The 8,876-nt window shown below is 48.6% G+C and overlaps 1 pseudogene; it reads right to left on the bottom strand.

The window, feature by feature from the left end:
* Positions 1-6,216: 6,216 nt before the first annotated feature.
* LOC136748843 (uncharacterized) lies at positions 6,217-8,663 on the bottom strand (annotated as a pseudogene).
* Between the last annotated feature and the right edge of the window lie 213 nt (positions 8,664-8,876).

Below are 8,876 nucleotides of genomic sequence, written 5' to 3'. Positions count from 1 at the left end.
CCCTCAGTTTGTAATGTTGAACATTGGATCTCTGCTCACGGCACAGTTTCACTGGTGTTTACTAAGAGTAAACAGATTGGATTTGCTGCAGCTGCTTGGAATTTGAAGTTAACACTGCAAATGTAACTGTCATTAGGCAAAATGATCCTGCTATGCAGTGATCATTTATGTTTATCTAATGCAACTCTGAAAGTTGAACAGAACTTTAATTTTTATATATGGAAATGTATGGTTTTATATTCTAACAATGTCTGACTCAGAACTGTAGCATATTGCCATTTAGTACTACTTGGAACTGGTACTCCGTGTTTCAATTACATACTGTAAGTTATATAACTCTCATATTCTGTTTAAAAAAGACAAATAAACATTCCACTAAGTGTAGGGTGTTTTTTGTTTAGTTTTTAGTTTATTCTTCTATTACAGTAAATGGCATTCCTAAAATGACTTTTTGAGCAGAGCATTTATATACAAGCCTGCAAAGACAGCAAACAAGTAAATAAATAGTGCTTCAGTTGACTGTGAAGCCACTTAGAATGAATGGGTGATCTGTGTTAATTTGCTGCTAATCAATACCCTCCTTTATTTTATTGACTCTCTGAAGATCAAATGTGTTGCTTTTGTGAAACATAAGATCAATCTGCTGAAAGAGAAAATGACTGTCACTTATGATTAGACTTCGGGGTTAGGGGCAATTGTGTTGAGAGATCACAACCTCAAAACTGATTTATCAGGCAGTAGATATTCCTACCCCAGGTGTATAGCTGTGTTGAAAGAGGGTAAAACAGTAGGTTGCGAATGCAACCCCGGTTATCTGAAAAAGGAAGTACTGCCCAAGGGGGAGGGGTTTCTGCTCACTGCCGTAGGAACCTGATCGAAATGTCAGTCTATCAAAGCTGCCATTGGCCCCTGCGCTCGTCACTCAGAACAGGTCCCTTCCCACATCCTGTTACATAAAACGTGATGTCAGCACAGGTTCATCCTCTTTTGCTATGAGCTATGACTCCCGCGTGACCTTGCAACCCTTGTGCAGTGCTTCCTTTTTCAGATAACCGGGCTTGCATGTGCAACCTATCGTTACCAGGGAGGAGGCAACGAGCTGATAGGGGAGCCTGCCCTGAGGTGTACCGCTAGGGGCCTTGGCAACACAACTCCAGACAGTAACCTCACGGGCCCCGTAGAGCCGCACCTGAGCCGCCCAGGAGCGAGGACCGTAGTCACACTCTTACTGGGAACTGTCTAGAATCAACATATACAAAGCGGGGCTACAGAGGTTAACGCTTATGCCCTCCGCTTACAATAGCAAGGCCGGCTGCTCTACTAGTGCAGCTAGGAGCGAGGCCGAATCTACTTGAACAATATCTGGCACGGGCAATCAAGCAACTTGTGTGGCCTGCGCGCATTATCATGGCAGTGGACCCCTGATCCCATAGGAACGGGGCCACAGACTCAATGAAAAACAACAGAATACATAGCTGGCTTGTCAACAGAGTCAACAAGCAAGACCTTCACCACAGGAGCATCCAACTCAGCTGAATAGTACAGAATGGAAGAGCTCAATTGTGCTGACAATTAGATTTCGTACAAACAAACTATATTCACCACGGGGCACAGGAGTCTGCTCATGTGCCACATGTGGGACATCAGAGCGGTGGCCTCTTGCTCCACTAGCACAGCTAAGATGTCATCACATAATGTCATCACAAACGAAACTATATACATTGCAGGGCGCAGGAAAGTTTTCATGCACTTCCCGCACAACCACAGTAGCGGTTAGCATAGCTAGGAGCAAGGCCACACCAGCTTGACTGTGTCGTGACAAATTAACTATATAACTCAGGAGCCGACTCAAGCACCAACATCTGGGAACAGCGGCAGTGAGATCCATTCTAACCTTTCCAGAATGGAGCCACAGTCCTGCTGTTTAACACATATTATATATATACAGAGTGGGGTACAGGTCAGACGCATGCACCACCGCAACACAATGCATAATGAACTAACTATATACAGGGCAGCCTTGTAAGGCAAAATACCTGTAGACCGCATGACAGACCCTGGGAACACATCGACAGGGCTGTCAGCAAGTCCAGGAGCAGCTCGTGTGGGTGCTCGACTGGAGGGCATAGTCCGGTGGAAGGGAAGACACGGTTCAGATAGCTCCATCAGGTTGCACTTAACAGGGGCAGACTGGTACAGGAAAGGCAAGAGCCAGATCCTGTAGGCTACTCGGTCTCGACTGCAGCCAGCACCGGGTTCCCAATGGAAGGGACCGGTCCTGTCATGTCCAACCTGTAGAACCAGGCAAATGTAAGCGGCGAGGCCCAAGCTGCAGCCACACAAATGTGTGCACAAAAGGGGGCACCTTGAAAAAGGGCCCAAGATGTGGCAACGTTTTGAGTCGAGTGGGCCACCAGGTGTTCAGGCACTGGGGTCCTGGTGGACTCGTAGGCCATGGTAATGGTGTCCACAATCCAATGCGAGAGGCACTGCTTTGAAAGCACTTGGCCCTGTGTCCGCGCTCCATACGACACAAACAGTTGATCTGAGTGCCGAATGTCCTTAGTGCGTTCCAAATAGCACCTGAGGGCCCACACAGGGCAGAGCAGGTGAAGCCGACTCTCTTGCTCTGAAGAGAAGGGAGGAGGATGAAAAGCCATCAACTCAATAGGCCTCTTGACATGGAAAGGACTTTGAGGAGAAAAGCAGGGTTAGGCCGTAGCGTGACCCTGGAGCCATCTCCTGCAAAACAGACACATGATGGGTGTACGGACAGGGCATGTTGCCCTGGTCTAACAGCTCCCGTAGAAATTGCAATATGACCCCGATGGGGCAATTAATTGGGTCTTGACTGCTGTCTTGGCACCAGGTGCTAAACGTCCGTCCGCCAGCGGTAGGAATACTGTGACCTAGTATATGGAATCTTGCCGACTGAATAGTGGCTACTACCGCGTCTGACAGACCCCAGGCAATCAATCAGGCACAGAGCTGGAGGAGGGGTGGATTGGGGTGCCAAAGCATGCCCTGCACCTGGGACAACAAGTCCGCTCTCACTGGGAGTTGCCAAGGCTCTGATCAGGTCTGCACGCCGGAGTGACTGTGACTCAGCGTGCTCGATCGCGGGAGGCACGGCTGTCTCCATCACCACAACCCTGGAAGAAGAGGCGGAGGGGCTCGGGGAGGGGCGGAGATCCAGTGCCCCCAAGGCCCCCCCATCACTCGCCGGAGTGGGAGACCTGTGGCGGCGATCGCGGCGGCGCCCGGTGGAACGGCGGACCTCCAGGCGTGCTGTAATGGACCCGGAAGTCGTGGTCAAATTGCACCTGCTGTCGGTACCCGGACAGACGGGACATAGGACCTCCCCACTCCAGGCGGGCAAGGTGCGTTGGCCGCAAGCGGCACAATGGCGGAGACGAGAGGAGCTCATTGCTGGGCGCACACGTGCAAACGTGCAGCAGAGGTGCCGGTCAGTGTTTGCACCAGGGGCACACAACAACTGAAACACTTCTGCGACAAGTGGAGCGCCTAGCGGGCTTGCCGCTGTAAGTGGGTCTCCACCCGGCAAAGTTTATGTACACAGGGGCACTACACACCAAGAAAACGTAACCTTGCTGTTGCTGGACTGAACACTGTGTATGCCGGGCACCAGGTGCTTGATACAAACAACGCGTAGGCCCGGAGGCTTAACCACACTGTGTGTGCCAGGGTTTCCGGGACACTGGGTGATGCAGAGTCCGGGGTCCAAGGGAGCCACATAGTAGACCACATAGTAGACCAGACCGAGGCCTACACGCACGGACGGGGAGGGCTAGCAGTGCTTGTTCTCAGTGAACTGAGAGAGCGAGATCTCCTACAGCCACAGCTGCGGGCTGTAGTGTGGGCACAAGCTGGCAGAGGGGCACCTCACACTGGGGAGATCTCTTATGACACACCGAGGCTCAGGCCGGGCAGCCAGGCCTCGGATTTTTCTGCCGCTGCTAGCGCTCCTGCTGTGGAGGAAAAAGCCCTGTGGACAAAAAACCAACACAGCAAGCAGTCAGAATATATAAGGCACTATATAGACATGACTACTATTTTTTAAGTGTACTATTTGTAGCTGAAAATGAAACTGAAAGCACACCGGAGCCCCTGAACACGGACGGAACAGAGTCGGATTAGCTATCAATAATAACTAATAATAATGCAAATAGACACAGACAATAAAAACGGTGGTGAACAGCCCAGCCATGAAGCCAACCAACCAAATAATAATTGTTAAATAACAATAAGGGTCTAATGCACAGACAAGACACAGAGCGCTCACATTCTCGGGTCCAGGCGAAATGGCAATGGCCAATGGCTGTTTTGATCAGGTTCCTAAGGCAGTGTGCAGAAACCCCTCCCCCTTGGGCAGTGCTTCCGACTTGAAAGATAAATACACACTCATTTAATTACAGAGGGGTATGTATTTAGCTCAGAGTAAGATACTTGCATGCTCTGCCAAATCTAGTCTTGGGATTTGGAATGATTGGAGGTTTGTAAATGACATGGTTTTGATCAGTACAGGCATTGATGAATGTATGATAATGGGATTAACACTGAAAACATCACATGAAAAAGCATGTGGAAAATTTCCCCTATCCTATTACTGCCGCATTGGTTTTGAATTTACAGTCTGCAGGGAATCTTTTTGCAATTACAGATCTTGACCTAGAGTGGCTTTTGGCAACCTGTATTCCTGGATGTGTTTCTACAGGCTGCTGATCGTTGACCTTTCCCAAGTGTGCAAACTGAACAGCACATCACCCCATCTCTGAAAGTCCTTCTTAAATTGTATCAGAAGAGTCTGGACCTGTTTGTTTTCTGAAATCCAAGTTTAAAATGTATTTGTTTACTCAGTCTTTGATTTCTTATTTCTGTGAAGTGTTTTAATGCCAGTATTTGACAAAAGGCACTTGTCGGTATATAGTTATAGTTTTGTACTATACCTGATTGTCCAAGTACCGAGCCCACCCAGCGTTGCCATTAAAACTGAATGCCTGCCTAATCACTGACCACACTTCACAGAGAAATCCATAAATTGTGATTCAGGTTTTTCTTTATACAGTGTGGTATGTGATCTGCATTCAATCCTGAGTGCACAGCAACTTAAATTCAATTAAAGGTTCTGTCCAAAACAGAAGCACAGTAAATACAATTTCAATGATTCACACCCCTGAATATGTAAGTAATTGTGAGACAAAGCAATTTTTCCATCAATTTAAATTTTGCCTCACTACCTAATTAAACAAATAATACCTTCCTAAAATAAAGGGAATAAATTACTTCTTGGGAAATTAAAACCTAACAATATTTTTTTACCTAGAAAAGCTGCCTCAGATTTCATCACAGATTAATGTATTTGACATGATGTAAAATGTCCTTCATTTATTCCAATACCTTAAAAATCATATAATTATTTTCTATAATTAAGGTGTGAAACTGACGATTTCCTTCCTCTTGCAATACAAGAATGTCAGCAAGCTACTTTACCAGTAAAATCAGCTGCAGCTGCACGTTTGGTACCTTGTTGAGAATACCCACATTGAACAGTTTTGAATGGTAAACAGCAGTTGGAAATGGAACCTCCTGTACAAGTGACTGGAACTAAGACAGTTCAGGTTCAATGTGATTTATTACAGAGTCCAGAATATAGATCACAGCATACAAGTGTACTGGGTATAGCAAGGCAAAACTAGACTTAATGGAGAAGTCAGCTTTTATAAGTTGAACCCCTGCCCAACTCCACCTTCCAAAGTGACCACCCTACTCACCAGAGTATCAAATGGCAGCTGCCTATTATTATTATTATTATTATTATTATTATTATTATTATTATTATTATTATTATTTATTTATTTATTTTTATTTATTTTTTTTCTGGGCAGATGCCCTTATCCAGGGCAACTTACAACATAAGTGCAAAAATACAGTAAGTACAAGGCATCAATCATTACAAATTCTAAAACTAAAACATAGCAATTCAAAATAATACATTTTACAAATTCCAAATTACAATTTACACAAGTACAGTAAGTGAGGTCCTACATCCTGGACGGTGAAAGCTAAGTGCTGTCAAGATGTAGGGTCACAGTCAGGGGTTATGGGAAAGGGAGCAAGGAGGAAAACAAATCAAGAATGCAAGAAGCATAATAAAAAACTGTGAAGTGCTATCTAGCAGGGATAAAAGGATTAATATTATAAGTAGAGTCTGAAAAGAAAAGTCTTGAGTAAGCGCCAGAATGAGGTCAAGGACTCTGCTGTTTTGACTTCGGTGGGCAGGTCGTTCCACCATTTAGGGGCCAGGGATGAGAAGGAGCGGGCTCTGGAGGAAAGAGAGTGGAGAGGAGGCAGAGTTAGTCTTCTGGCACTGGAGGAGCACAGTGGTCTGGAGGGGATGTATGGAGAGACGAGTGTCTGAAGGTAGCTTGGTGCAGTGTGGTCGAGACAGTGGTAGGTGAGGGTCAATGTCTTGAACTGAATGTGTGCCGGTATCGGGAGCCAGTGGAGGGAGCGGAGCAGTGGAGTAGCGTGTGCGAACCGTGGCAGAGAGAATACCAGACGAGCCGCAGAGTTCTGGATGAGCTGGAGCGGGTGGGTTGTAGATGCAGGCAAGCCGACCAGGAGGGAGTTGCAGTAGTCCAGGCGGGAGAGGACCAGTGACTGGACGAGCAGCTGAGTCGAGTAGTCGGTGAGGAAGGGACGGATCCGGCGTATGTTGCTCAGGAAAAATGTACAGGTGTGTATCAGCTTGGTGATGTGCTGGGTGTAGGAGAGCGCAGGATCGAGGGTGAGTCCTAGATTTTTAGCGGAAGAAGAAGGAGAGAGTGTGGTGGATTCCAAGGGAATCGAGATAGGGAGGTCAGCAGAAGGTGACGAAGAGTGAGGGAAAAACAGGAAATCCGTTGGAGAGGTTGAGCTTGAGGTGGTGTGAGTGCATCCAGGTGGAAATAGCAGACAAGCAGGAAGAGATGCGAGAGGGGATGAGAGGGTCAGAAGAGGGAAAAGACAGGAAGATCTGGGCATCATCAGCGTAGAAGTGGTAGGAGAAACCATGGGAAGCGATGAGGGGGCCCAGGGAGTGAGTGTAGAGAGAGGACAGGAGCGGGCCCAGGACGGAGCCTTGGGGAACACCTGTGAGGAGAGGTTGGGGGGTGGATGAGGAGCATCGCCATGTCACTTGGTAGGACTGGTCACTGAGGTAGGAGGATTGGTTTCTTTAGCAGTGGGATGACAGCAGCTTGTTGAAATGCAGAAGGAAAACAGCCAGAGAGGAGTGAGGAGTTGAGGAGGGAGGAGATGAAGGGGAGAAGATCAGGAGCGGTCGCTTGGAAGAGGTGAGAAGGGAGAGGGTCCAGGGCACATATTGTAGGTTTGTGACGTAGGAGGAGAGCAGAAACTTCAGCATCTGAGAGAGGCGAGAATGAAGAAAAGGAAGCTTGATCGGTGGGAGGTTTGGGTGTGATGGGAGATGAGGGTGGAGTATTGAAGAGCCTGCGGATGTCTGCAATCTTGGAGGAGAAGAAGGAGACGAAATCATCAGCAGTGAGAGATGAGGGAGGAGGGGGAGGGGGGGCAAGGAGGGAGGAAAAAGTGGAGAAAAGTTTGCGGGGGTTGTTGACAGTGGATTCGAAGAGAGATTGGAAGTAAGACTTCTTGGCTGAGGTGAGAGAGGAGGAGAATGTGGACAGTAGAGAGCGGTAGACTTCGAGGGCAGCTGGGAGTTTGGTCCTTTTCCACTTCTGTTCGGCGGCACGCAGACTAGTTCGGGTTGAGCGGAGAACAGCAGAGAGCCAAGGCTGAGGAGGGGAGGGATGGGCAGGACGAGACGTGAGAGGACAGAGAGAGTCAAGTGAGGAGGTGAGGGAGGAGAACAAAGAGGAGGTAGCACAGTTAGATGGGAAAAACAGTCAATGGAAGGTAAGAGAGTGAGGGCAGTGGAGGCAAAGGTGGAGGGGGAGACGGAGCGGAGATTACGGCGGAAGGTGACAGAGGGAGTGGGTGGAGTGGGGAGGAAGGGAAGAGAAAGGGAGAAGGAGAATAAGTGGTGGTCTGAGATGTCCATGGGTGTCACAGAGAGGGGAGCAGCCCCTAGAGAAGATGAGGTCTAGCTGGCAGCCAGCCCTGTGAGTGGGGGGAGACGGGGAGAGAGAGAAGTTAAAGCAGTGAAGGAGAGGAAGAAATCTGGCACAGTGGGAAGGGTTGGAGAGGTGGATGTTGAAGTCTCCCAGGAGGATGGTAGGTGAGGACAGCGAGGGGAGGGAGGAGAGAAGAAAGTCAAGTTCATCCAGGAAAGAATTGAGTGGACCAGGTGGACGGTAGAGAACTAGAAGGAAGAGGTGAGAGGGAGAGGTGATTTCCACTGCATGGAATTCAAAGCTGTGGGTCAAGATAGAGGAGAGAGAGGGGGGGACAGAGAAGAGGAGAGAAGGGGAGAGCAGGAGCCCTGTTCCTCCTCCCCACCCAGTAAGACGAGGGCAGTGGGACAGGATGAACAGAGAGGATAAGGCAGCAGGGGTGGTTGAGTTGTCTGGGGAGATCCATGTCTCGGTGAGAGCGAGGAAATCCAAAGACTGGTGGGAGGCGAAGGCGGAGATGAACTCGACCTTGTTGGAAGCTGAGTGGCAGTTCCACAGGCCCCCAGAGAGTGGAATAGAGGGGAGGGAGGAGAAGGGGAGCACAGGTGCACGTCAAGAGGAAGGTAAGAGCAGGACAGGAATCGGAGAGATCGTCATGGTTGCCTGTTGTTGCTATTAGCTATTAGCATATCAAGTGACAATGGAGCCCTCACCCCGCTCTCCCACACTCCAGGGTAACGGCTCACCTGTTCCCCTCACCCATACCTTTCTTGGAGGTGA

This window comes from Amia ocellicauda, chromosome 4 (assembly GCF_036373705.1).
Source record: "Amia ocellicauda isolate fAmiCal2 chromosome 4, fAmiCal2.hap1, whole genome shotgun sequence".
NCBI classification, from domain to species: Eukaryota; Metazoa; Chordata; class Actinopteri; order Amiiformes; family Amiidae; genus Amia; species Amia ocellicauda.
The sequence above is the reverse complement of the archived record's forward strand: the minus strand, read 5'-3'. Positions and strand labels throughout refer to the sequence as shown.